We start from the raw sequence: 12,315 nt of genomic DNA, 5'->3' as shown, positions 1-12,315 counted from the left end.
GGTGGAAAAGGACCTGGGGGTGTTGATTAACAGCTGGCTGAACATGAGCCAGCATCCACCCAGGTGGTCAGGAAGGCTAACAGCATCCTGGCCTGTATCAGCAGTAGTGTGACCAGCAGGACTAGATCAGTGATTGTCTCCCTGTACTTGGCACTGGTGAGGCCACAATTTGAGTACTGGGTTCAGTTTTGGGCCCCTCACTCCAAGAAGGACACTGAGGTGCTAGAAGAAGTCCAGAGATGGATAACAAAGTTGGTGAGGGGCCTAGAGAGCAAATCTTACAAGGGCCCTGGGATTGTTTACTCAGCTGGAGAAAAGGAGGCTGAGGGGAGACATTCTTGCTCTCCACCTGAAAGGAGGTTGTAGTGAGGTGGTGGTTGGTCTCTTCTCCCAAGGATAAAGCAACAGCACAGAATCACAGCATGTTAGGGGTTAGAAGGGACCTCTAGAGATCATCTGGTCCAACCCCTTTGCCAAAGCAGGGTCACCTAAGGCAGGCTGCACAGGAATGCATCCAAGTGAGTTTTGAAAGTCTGCAGAGGAAGAGACTCCACAACCTCTCTGAGCAGCCTGTTCCAGTACTGTGTCACCCTCCCTGTAAAGAAGTTTCTCCTCATGTTGAGGTGGAACCCGCTGTGTTCTAGCTTGTACCTGTTGTTCCTTGTGCTATCACTGTGCACCACCAAAAAGAGACCGCTTCATCCTGACACCTACCCCTCAGATATTTATAGATGTTAGTAAGACACCACCCCCCACCCCCCCAGCCTTTTCCTCTCCAGACTAAACAGCCCCCATTCTCTCAGTCTTTCCTCACAGGAGAGATGAATTCAAGTCCTCCAGTCAGTCTCATAGCTCTTTATTGGACACTCTCCAGCAGATCCCTGTCTCTCTTGAACTGGAGAGCCCAAAACTGGACACAGTATTCCAGGTGTGGTCTCAGCAGGGCAGAGTAGAGGGAGAGAGAACCTCCCTAGACCTTCTGGAATGAGAGGTAATGGCCTCAAATTGCATTAGGGTAGGTTTACTTTGCACTTTAGGAAAAAAAGCTTTGTCAATCCCTGGAGCAGGCTGCCCAAGGAAATGGTGGAGTCCCCATCCCTGGAGGCATTTAAAAGACATGGATATGGTGCTGAGGGACATGGTTTAACAGTGGATGTGGTAGTGTTAGGTTAATGGTCAGACTTAAGGACCTTAAAGGTCTTCCATGACTCTATGATTCTGTAATACTTTCAGCTCATGAAATATTTATACCATGAACTTGGAACTGTTAAGAACTTGAACTGTTTATGCATTTCCAGACCACTAGATGCTGCCTGTTCACTGCAGCAAGCTTCACAGCCTCTTACAGAGTGAGTAAGTGGAAGTTTGTGAATTATTCATAGTATCAAACTGAATTTGAGGCCTTTTGCTTCCCAGTGTAATCTGAACAACTGACAATAAAGCTAAAAATATGTCAGAGGGCTTATGTTATGTAATTAAGAGAAGCATTTCCTTGGCTATTTAGCTTTGAGCCCTTGGTTACTGACAAGGTAAAGAAAAGGTATCAAGAAAATCCTGCAAAAAAGCTTTCCCAGTGTTTTAAGAAAGGAAGACACAAAAAGCTGTCTTGTATTCTGGTCTGACTGGTACAGGAGGGATTTATGGGCAGGCAATTACTGAAAATTGAAAAATATAATTAAGGTTCACTTAAAAGTTTCTAATCTCACTATAGCTCTGATGCTCCTTATCATTCTAAATGTCTTACTACATCTTCAAAGTCTATTGTCTTTTAAATAACACATGAAGAGCTGAGTTCTCACAGTTGGCACTCAATCCTTACTAATTTATCTCATTACCTGCTAATTCCGTACATGCAACTGCAGATTAAGGAAGGGGAGAAATAGAAGAATAAAAATTTTCAGCATGGTTAGGATCAAGTAATCCTAGATTCACAGACTACATTGGGCTGGAAGGGACTCTTGAAGGTCATCTTGTCCAACACCCCCTGCAGTCAGCAGGGACATAGAATCAGAGAATCACAGAATCATGGAATCACAGAATCGTGGACTAGTGCAGGCCAGAAGGGACCTCCAAAGGTCATCTAGTCAGCAGGGACATCCTCCATTAGCCCAGGTTGCCCAGGGCCTTGTCAAGCCTCACCTTGAATATCTCCAGGGAAGGGGCCTCAACCACCTCCCTGGGCAACCTGTTCCAGTGATCCACCACCCTCACAGTAAAGGATCAAAGTGGATCAGACCAGGGATGGAGCCTCCACTACCTCTCTGGGCAACCTTTTCTCTGCCTAAGGAATGCAGAAAGGAGAAAACTAGTAGCATCTTCCCAAATTAAATATATTTACACCAATAATTCATGTTCTGTTAAAACTCTTCTTCAAGTGGCATTAAATAATGCTAATTTTCAAATTATCTTGGAAACCTGAAGACGGGTTGTTTCTAGAGAAATTGGAGGAAAATCAGGGATCTACTTATCTGTGTAAACCCCACACAAAGTAACAAAACAATAAATTTTGTGTAAAAGAAAATAATAAATTTCAACTGTCAACCAACATTTCATGGGAGGTAGGGCATTCTTTCCAAACAAACTCACCATGTTTATTTTATTGTCAACTGTGCATCTGATGGAACAAGGCAGTTGTATTGATACAGTGTTGGATTTCTCTGGTGGGTTTGATGTAATAGGGCACCTGCTGAATAAAAGATGTGATTCATGTGGGAAAAGAAGTGTGCACAGCATAGAGATTTAAAACTGGATTACTGAGAGGCTTTGATGTGCAACTGATCACCAGGCTGACAGAGCTGGGTGTCTCCAGCAGGTTCCAAAGGGATAGTTAAAGTACTTCTGCGCTCTTTTTAAAATCAATTGTGTAGATGATGATACAGAATCTTTGCCTGGATGGGTTAAAGGTAACATAAAGATCCAGTAGGAAGCAGATAATGAATACAAATAGCTTTAAAGAGAGGGCTTAGTTACCTATTTAAATACAATTACCCAGTCCAAAGAACTGTGATTCCAAAAAGCCATGTCTGTACTTAGGAGTCATTACAGAATCACAGAACCATAGGAGTTGGAAGGGACCTCTGGAGATCATCTCTCCAAACCTCATGGCAAAGCAGGTTCACTTAAGGCAGGCCACGCAGGAATGAATGCATCCAGGTGGGTTTTGAAATTCTCCAGAGAAAGAGACTCTCTGGGAAGCCTGCTCCAGTGCTCCAGCACCCTCACAGGAAAGAAGTTTCACATTACACTGAAGCAGAATTCCATGTGCTCCAGTTTGTACCTATTGCCACTGGCACCAGTGAAAAGAAAATCTGAGCCAGCCTGAGTATTTCTCAGATGGTTACTTTGTCTTGGTGTGTAGTCTTGGTTATGCTGTCCTTCTGGGGCAACCTCAGGTTCGTCTGTATTGCCTTGTCTTGCTTATGAGATGAGTGAACTGAAGAGTTGGAAGTCATCTCAAAATCAGGCATTAGCGCTAAGTTTTGGGAAGAAGGAGCAAAGGAGACTAGTGAAGTAATTTTGCCAGTGCAGCTATCAATTCTAACAGCATCACTAGAATGCAGTCTTCTTGTTTCATAGCTCATAGCTACATTCATTTTTTGTATCTATGCTTCTAGAAGGATGTGGAGATATGGCTGAAGTATACTGAAGAGTACAGAGCAATGTTGTGATTTGGTCTGTGGCTAGCTTTTCTCAGTTTATTGGCTTCTGACTTGCAGGGAGTTTGTAAGGAAGCAGATAGAGCCCTCTGTGTTCTAGTTTGTGCCTGTTGCCCTTTGTCCTGTCACTGGACACCACTGAAAAGAGTCTGTCCCCGTGTTCTTGAACCCCATCCTTTAGCTCTTGTTGAGCATTGATAAGATCACCTCTTGGTGATCTTCTCTATGCTAAACAGCCTGGGTCTGTTAGCCTTTCCTCCTCACAGAGATGTTCCAGTCCCTTCATCAACTTCGTAGTTTCTGCTGGGCTCTGTCCTGTAGTTCTGTGTCTCTTGAACTGGAGAGCCCAGAACTGGGCCCAGTACTCTGGATGTGTCCTGACTAAGGCAGAGTAGAGGGAAGGAGAATCTCCCTCAACCTGCTGGTCACACTCATCTGAACACTACCATTTAAGCTAAAAATATTCAGTGTTGTTCTGGGAATCATGTCTGTCTGCTCTCCAGTTTGTGTCCCAGAGCAGTTTCTCTTCAGGGTTCACCCCTCTGTTGCTCCTCTTCTTTGTGCTTCCCCATTTGACTCTTAAATAGCCCTTGTCTTGTGACCTCCTTTTTACAGAAGTCCATTGCCTATGTAGAACAGATGTGAGAGAAGATAAGCAGAGAAGACTGACTAAAATTCTGCAGTGGCAACTGCTTAAGGCTGTGCATTTTGAAATGTGAACCTGACTTTTTTTTAGAAGAGATGTTAGTCATTGTGGATTATTCCAAAGACCCTCTATAATTACCTTTTAATTTTCACTGACTTCACTGATAGCAGAGGGTGGACCACTAATGATCTTTGGCTACCCGGTGCAGTTTTCCTTTCAATGAGAGGACAATAGATAATTGTAGCTTAATAATGGACAAGAGAATGGTTATATACATACAAGATGAATGGTAGGGTCTTGCTCAAAGCTGTGAAGACATAACTTTCAATGCATAGAGGCACTCTGTTTTATGTAAAGACTTTGTTTTCCCTCTAAACACTGGTTCTTTGGAGAATTACTGAACCATTAGGGTTGGAAAAGACCTCTCAGGTCATCAGATCCAACCACCAGCCCAACACCACCATGCCTACTAAACCATGTCCTGAAGTGAAAGGGAGTGAAAGGCTCAGTAGCATTGTGCATGCTGCATTATTTTGCTATCTAGCCTTGTGTGAAGATTTACATCTTATGGAAGGGGAAATCTACCAAAATTCAAAGTAGTTTCTGGTTTGGTTATTGATTCTAGTTCAGTTGGGTCCATTTTTTTCCAGTGAACAACAGACTTGGAACCAGTAATTTTAAGTAAGTGTGAAGCAAAATAACCCTGCCACTGGAAAAGTCTTGCCATCTGCAGCATCCCAAATACCAGTTCAGTGTGTGCTTTGCCTATTTTTGAAGCTAATTTTTAAAGATTTGTAACTCCAGTAACCACAGGTATTTGAATGGTTTCCCCAATATTTAATGGCTGGTGGCTGCAAAAATCTATATATCACATTAATAAAGCAAGGCCACCTGCCTCCAGCTTTGATCAATGCATCAGTTGTTAAGGAAGGGAAAACTCTGTGCTGTAAATGATAGCTATTTGTTTGCACTCCAAACCCTTTCAGAAATAGGTTCTCTTCTCCAGTCCCTAACAAATATGACCCAGAAGTGCAACTCAAAATGAGGTTATTTCCCTTTCAAAAGGAAGAGCGGATACATCGGAGGTGCGAAAGCACCAGAGACTTTGTGGGGTTTTTGTTATCATTTATTGTTAGCAAAATATACCACAAGATGGCCCTCTAACAACAAAAATAGTAAAATATTCCAGAGTTGGCTCTAAAAACAGTCACTGAGCTCTGACTGGGAGGAAGTTCACTGGCACCGACCTGTGCCTGGTGCTGTTGAAGCTGAGAAGAAGTGGTTTAGTCACCCTGACAACACCATATGAATTAATTTTGGTTCTTTTATTCTGGAGGCAACTAGGATGTAACAGTAATAGTCAGGCCTACATGTGATAAGTTAATTGTGTGTTTGTTCAGAATAAGAGAAAGGAAGTTCAGCATACTGCAAGCTCCCATTTATTTACAAAAATTATGTACCTAGCTGTAACTTGACCTATGTACAAGTTTGCTACTTGGAAACAAAGATCTGCACTTGTGCAGAAGTGTGGGGAGAGAATATGTTTGCAGAAAATACAGACCTGGTAAAATATGTGTGCAAAAATAATCTTATAAAGATACAGTCAGAAGTGACTACTAGGAAAGGCTGTGTCTCAAGGGGTCTACACTGACTTTTCTGGACATGAAGCACCAAACTTGTATTTTTGTGCTTCATCTCATAGGTTATTACCAGAGAATCATGCAAAATCACAGAATGGTGGGGGTTGGAAGAACCTCTGGATCATCCAGTCCAACCCTTGTGCTAAAGCGGGGTCACCCACAGCAAGTTGCACAGGATCACATGCAGGTGAGTCTGGAATCTCTTCAGAGAAGGAGACTTCACCTCTGGGCAGACTTTGACACCCTCACAGAACTTATTCCTCATGTTCAGGTGGAACCTCCTGGGTTCCAATTTGTGCCCAATACCCCTTGTCCTATCATTGGGTACCACTGAAAAGAGCCTGGCCACATCATCTTGTCCCCCATCCTTTAGCTATTGATCAACATTGAGAAGATCCCCTTCAGTCTTCCTCTTCTCCAGTCTACACAGCTCCAGGTTTCTCAGCCTTTCTTCCTCACAGAGATGCGCCTGTCCCCTCATCATCATAGCTCTCTGTAGCCCTTCATAGCCTTCTGTCAGAAAACAGAACTTCCCTGCTTGTAGCAAAGGCTAAACCAGACTTCAGTTCTTTTAAAGGCAGTGACTGTTTTTGAGGACACATTGCATAGATCTATACAGTTCAAGCACAGGACTATTCTTGCCTTGGACACCCAAAATGCAGAGACCAGCCTAACTTGACTAGTCAAATCCAGTTAAACTCCCCTTGGAGCTTAACTGCAAATTTAACAGCACACTGGAAGAAACAGGGTAAGCATCTGAATCCTCCATTCTTGCTGAACAGGCCAGGGCACATGGAACCCAGAGGAGAAAGTGAGAAACTGTCCTTATCTGCTTTTCATCTGTTACTCATGGCTGCTGGCTGCCCGTCAGTAACTGCCCACATAGTATCATAGTATCAGTCAGGGTTGGAAGGGACCACAAGGATCATCCAGTTCCAAACCCCCTGCCATGGGCAGGGACACCCCACACTAGATCAGGCTGGCCAGAGCCTCATCCAGCCTGGTCTTAAACACCTCCAGGGACAGAGCCTCAACCACCTCCCTGGAGCCCATTCCAGGGCTTCACCACTCTCATGGTGAAGAACTTCCTCCTCACGTCCAGCCTGAATCTCCCCACCTCCAGCTTCATTCCATTCCCTCTAGTCCTGTCACTACCTGATATCCTGAGAGGTCCCTCCCCAGCCTTCTTGTAGGCCCCCTTCAGATACTGGAAGGCCACAACACATGAGCCCTTCTGGTCTATGTGAGGACAGAAATCAAACGGATTAGTTCAAATACAGCTTTAATTCACTTAAATATTTGATATTTTTCCCCCTATATGGATCAGAAGAGCCCTTGTAGCCAGTTACCAGCTCCCAGCTGTTATACACCATCCAGTTCATAGCAAGGCAAAAGGACAGATTAGTTTCAACTATTTTTCAGCAGCTTAAGATAACATGTCCTGAAATGAAGTGCTCCTCTCATCAGCCATAGCAGAGGTGCGATGCTAGATTCTCTTTTTCCTTCTCTCATAGCTGCTAGCTGCTGCCTGAGACCCAGTACCTAACTGGAAGGGCTTAGGAAGTGCTAATAAATCAAAAGCAGAAGCAGATTTAATGTCTTAGCAGGTTTGCTGTGACTGAACTTGGGAGAGAGAGCTTAGCCCCAACCCATTGTTAGGATGGTTCTGATAGAGAACATTTCTGAGAGGCTTGTGGGGCTAGTAATGAAATATAAGAAGATTACTATTTTGGACAGAGATTTGTATCTGGTCTTCACAGCTCTAATAAGAAATGGCCCTAAGCCTTGTAAAATTGGATCTAGGCTTTCCTAAAGTTTAGTGGTGTTTTGAATGGGGAGTTTGCTCCAGGAAACTTACAGATCCTGAAGTGTTTACTTCCTGAGGCTCCCTAGTCTTCTTTACAGCTCCCTGTGAAGCAGGGTGGCTAAAAGTTCTGCTTTGCAGTCCCTGTCCAGATTTCCTATAAAGGGCTCTTGTTGCTGAGTTGGCTTCTTTTGTATTGCCCTTCAAAGGGAAGAAGTTTTTCCTTATGTTCAAAGAAAGACAATGAAGACTTTAGAGCAGAAATCTTATAAGGAGTGGCTGAAGAAATTGGGATTGTTCAGCCTGGAGGAAAGAAGGCTGAGGGGAGACCATCTCACTGTCTACAGCTCCCTGAAGGGAGGTTGTAGCAAGATGGAAGTTAATCTATTCTCCCAGATAACCATCAGTAGGACAAGAGGCAATGGCCTCAAGTTCACAGTATCACAGTATCACAGTATAACTAAGGTTGGAAGAGACCTCAAGGATCATCGAGTCCAACCTGTCTCCACAGACCTCATGACTAGATCATGGCACTAAGTGTCACGTCCAATCTCCTCTTGAACACCTAGTTGTGCCAGGGAAAGTTTAGGTTGGACATGGGAAACACTTTCTTCCCCAAAAGGGTTGTCAAGGCCTGGAACAGGATGCCTAGGAAGTGATGGAGTCCCTATCCCTGGAAGGATTGAAAAGCCTTGTAGATGTGGTGCTGAGGGACGTAGTTTAGTGGTGACTTGGCAGTGCTGGATTAGTGATTGGACTGAATGATCTTAAAGGTTTTGTCCAACTGAAACCATTCTATGATTCCATGATTCCAATCTCTGTACATACTGAAAAGTTATCTATTTGAGTGAATTCAATACAAATGAAAATAAAAACCACAATAAATTTAATCTGTGGTGTTCCACTGTGTCACTGCAATATTGTGAAATTTACAGCCAGTGACTCAGGTAATGATACTTGAAAGTCTTAAGTGATAAAGCACAAAACAGTGGCTCGTTCAGAACACAGTAACAGCATCAGGACCGACTCACGGAAAACCACAATAGGGAAAAAAGAAAAAGGAGGAAAGTTGTGGAGATGCACTCATTGCTTTCAGAGACATTGTATGGATGGGAGGAACAGATACCTGCTTGAGAAAAACACTCCTTAAAAGAAAATAATCTCTTGACTTTAGCCACCAGAGAATAATATTCTCAGGGTGTTAAAGCAACAGCTTTGCAGTGTATTTCATCTTGTGAGATCTGTATCATTAATCTGTAGATGCCCCCAGTGCAATACTAGGTTATGGAGGTGCATGGGGTTTATCATAGTGTGCTGTATTTCCTTAGATCTGGCAGTCTCTGGAAGGATGTCATGCTGCTAAACAGCATTAGAAGAGGCAATATTTTTTCCCCCACTATGTGAGGAGTTTATGTTCCTAGACAGCTGACAGGGCACCAGAGACTTTTCTCATTATTAAAGATGAGGAGTGCCACCAGAGCATGCCCAGTTTTAACTGAGAGGTGTAATTCAAAGCCAATGTTGATGAAGATTTGTGCTCAAGGGAAAATAGTAGGAGCTGGAAGTGATCTGTGGAAATCATCTAGTCCAGCCTCCCAACTAAAGCAGGGTCACCCACAGCAGGTTGCCCAGGATTGCAATGTCCAGATAGGTTTTGAATCTCCCTGCAGAAGGAGACTCTGCAATCTCTCTGAGCAGCCTGCTCCAGGGCCCCAGCACCCTCACAGCAAAGTTTTTCCTCATATTCAGCTGGAACCTCCTGTCCTCCAGTTTGTGCCCTTTGCCCCTTGTCCTATCACTGGGCACCACTGAAAAGAGTCCAGTCCCATCCTCTTGCCCTCCATACTTTAGTTATTGATCAGGCTTCTCTTCTGCAGGTTAAACAGCCCCAGGTGTCTTAGACTTTCCTCCTCACAGTGATGCTCCAGTCCCCTCACCCTGTTTATAGCCTCTGCTGGATGCTCTCCAATAGTTTCTTGTCTCTCTTGAACTGGGGAGCCCAGAACTGGACCCAGTACTTCAGATGTGGCCTGAGTAGGGCAGAGTAGAGGGGGAGGAGAATCTCCCTCAACCTCCTGATTGTACTCTCAATGCAGCCCGGGAGACTACTGGCCTTCTTGGCCATATGGGCATGCATCTGGCTGCTGATGGTTTTGTAGTGAGGCTCTAGCTATTAGTGGAATCAGCAATAAATAGGTTAAAATAATGTGAAAAGTCTCTTCATGTAGTAACTTCATCTTTCAGGCTTGTGTGCTACCACGTACATCCTTAGAAAGTCTTTCATGGTCAGTCATGGAATCACAGAATTGTTTTGGTTGGAAAAGACCTCTAAGATCATCAAGTGCAACAGTCAACCTATCACCACCATTGCCATTAAGCCATGTCCCAAATAGCCATGTCTGCACAGTTTCTGAGCACCTCCAGGGACAGTGATTCCACCACTTTGCTGGGCAATCTATTCCAATGCCTGACAAAAGTCCTCTAACTGTGCAGCTGCACAAGTCCCTTCAAACACTTAAATCATCTGCACTAGAACTCATATATGAAGGAGCATCTGAGGGAATTAGGATTGTTTAGTCTGAAGAAAAGGAGGCTGAAGGGAGACCTTATTGCTCTTTACAACTACCTGAAAAGAGTTTGTAGTGAGCTGGAGGTTGGTGTCTTCTCCCTAGTATCAAGTGATAGGAGAAGAGGAAATGGCCTGAAATTGTGCCAGGGGTGGTTTAGGTGGGATATTAGGAAAAATTTCTTTGCTGAAAGAGTGGTCAGGCATTGGAACAGGCTGCCCAGGGAGGTGGTGGAGTCGCTGTCCCTGGCGGTATTCAAGAAATGCATAGACATGGCACTTTGGGACATGGTTTAATAGCCATAGTGGTGTTAGGCTGGTGGTTGGACTCAATGATCTTAGAGGTTTTTTCTAGCCAAAACAATTCTATTACTCTGTGGTTCTGTGATTCCTGCCCTGGAAAAAGTTATGTGTCTTAGTGCCTACGGAACTTGGCAGTTCTGACTTCGCATTGTGCACGTACAAATGTCAGGCTTAATGGTATTGAAGCAGTTGCATTTTAGCATGAAAGAGATATCATAGCAATGTGGTAGATGCCTGTGCATTGGTCCAAAGCAGTGTTTTCAATGAAATGTGTTGCTAAATTACAATAATAATACTTTATTTGCTTAATGTCAAGCTATCATCAATCCCGTGCAAATTGTTAGCTTCGCAACAAAACACCATGTAATTGTCACTACAATCTTAAGCCTCAGCAGTCTTGATTTTCAAAATACTAGTTCATCAATAAACCATTGTAAAGGCTTTAAGCTCCAACAGGAATGCAGCAAGGAAGCTCTTTTCATCTCTGATGTCAATAAGCTGAGATGAGAAGAGAAAGTAGCTTCATCCAAGTGACAAGTGGGTATATATATATTTTAACTGTAATGAATAAATGACATCCCTATTAATGATTTATCTCCTTTCAGCTTTAACAAACAGTTCTTGTGATAATGACAAATGTTTTTTTGGGGGTGTGTGTGTGTTTTTGTTGTTGTTGGGGTGGGTTTTTTTGTGTGCATTAGAGCAGTAAACTGACACTTGCCTAACACAAATAGAGCCTTGTTCGATATTCATAAATGCTGGGCTTTGTATATGGAGCCCGCATCGGGTAATTGCAACCAGAACTCATTTCCCTTTTTTCAAAGTAGATACCTGGGAATGCCATTTAGTCATTACTCAGAATTACTTGTTATCTTTGATGAACTTAGGCTGTGCTTTCACTGGGTACCAGACTGCATGCTAATGCCAATCAAGGGAGTAAATATGCAAAGGGGAGGAAGATATTTGGGATGTGAATTTTAAACACCTTTGGTGTCATTTTGCTTTGGCTTCCATTTCTGATTCATTCTCATTCTTGTCAAATCAGAGTGGCATCACCCTCCCCCCCCAGAAATCCTGCTGTGGGGGTAAAAGGGGATAACACCATGCTTAGAGAAATCCATCTCTATTCTTGTGACAAAAAATGCACCTCAAATGGGCATTTCCCCTGTCCCTCACTCCATTCCATTTGTTCCTATTCTTATACCAATTTTGAGCCACTCACCCGTATCCTGCCCATTAGAGCTGGTTAGGATGTGCTGTTCATTTATCAGATGGGAAACAGGCAGCTTCACAGGTCAGATGTTTTACAGGAAGGTATCTGTTTCCTTCAGTTTTTTTCTGAAGGCTTGAAAAACACAAAAGCAGAGCCCAGTGCCCCAGGGCAGCCCTGCCCTCACCCAGAGTTCCCAGCACAGGTGTTGGATGTGGAAAGCCAGGACTTTGACACAATGGACATGGGTTGGTTTTATCCTTGTACACAGGAGCAGCAACAAATCATAGAACTGTAGACTCATTTTGCTTGGAAAAAATCTCTAAGATCATCGAGTCCAACCAAATGTCACAGCCTGGAGAGCTGTCACACAATGGAAATGTCATCCTCCAGTCCCCTCTGGAGGCTTCTCCTTTGGTGATCAAGCTTGGCATCTAAGGGGAAAAAAGAAAGAAAAAAGCAAAAGAAAAAAGGGGAAAAAAAAAGATGA

The sequence above is a fragment of the Dryobates pubescens genome, chromosome 9 (genome assembly GCF_014839835.1).
Source record: "Dryobates pubescens isolate bDryPub1 chromosome 9, bDryPub1.pri, whole genome shotgun sequence".
NCBI lineage: Eukaryota > Metazoa > Chordata > Aves > Piciformes > Picidae > Dryobates > Dryobates pubescens.
The sequence above is the reverse complement of the archived record's forward strand: the minus strand, read 5'-3'. Positions refer to the sequence as shown.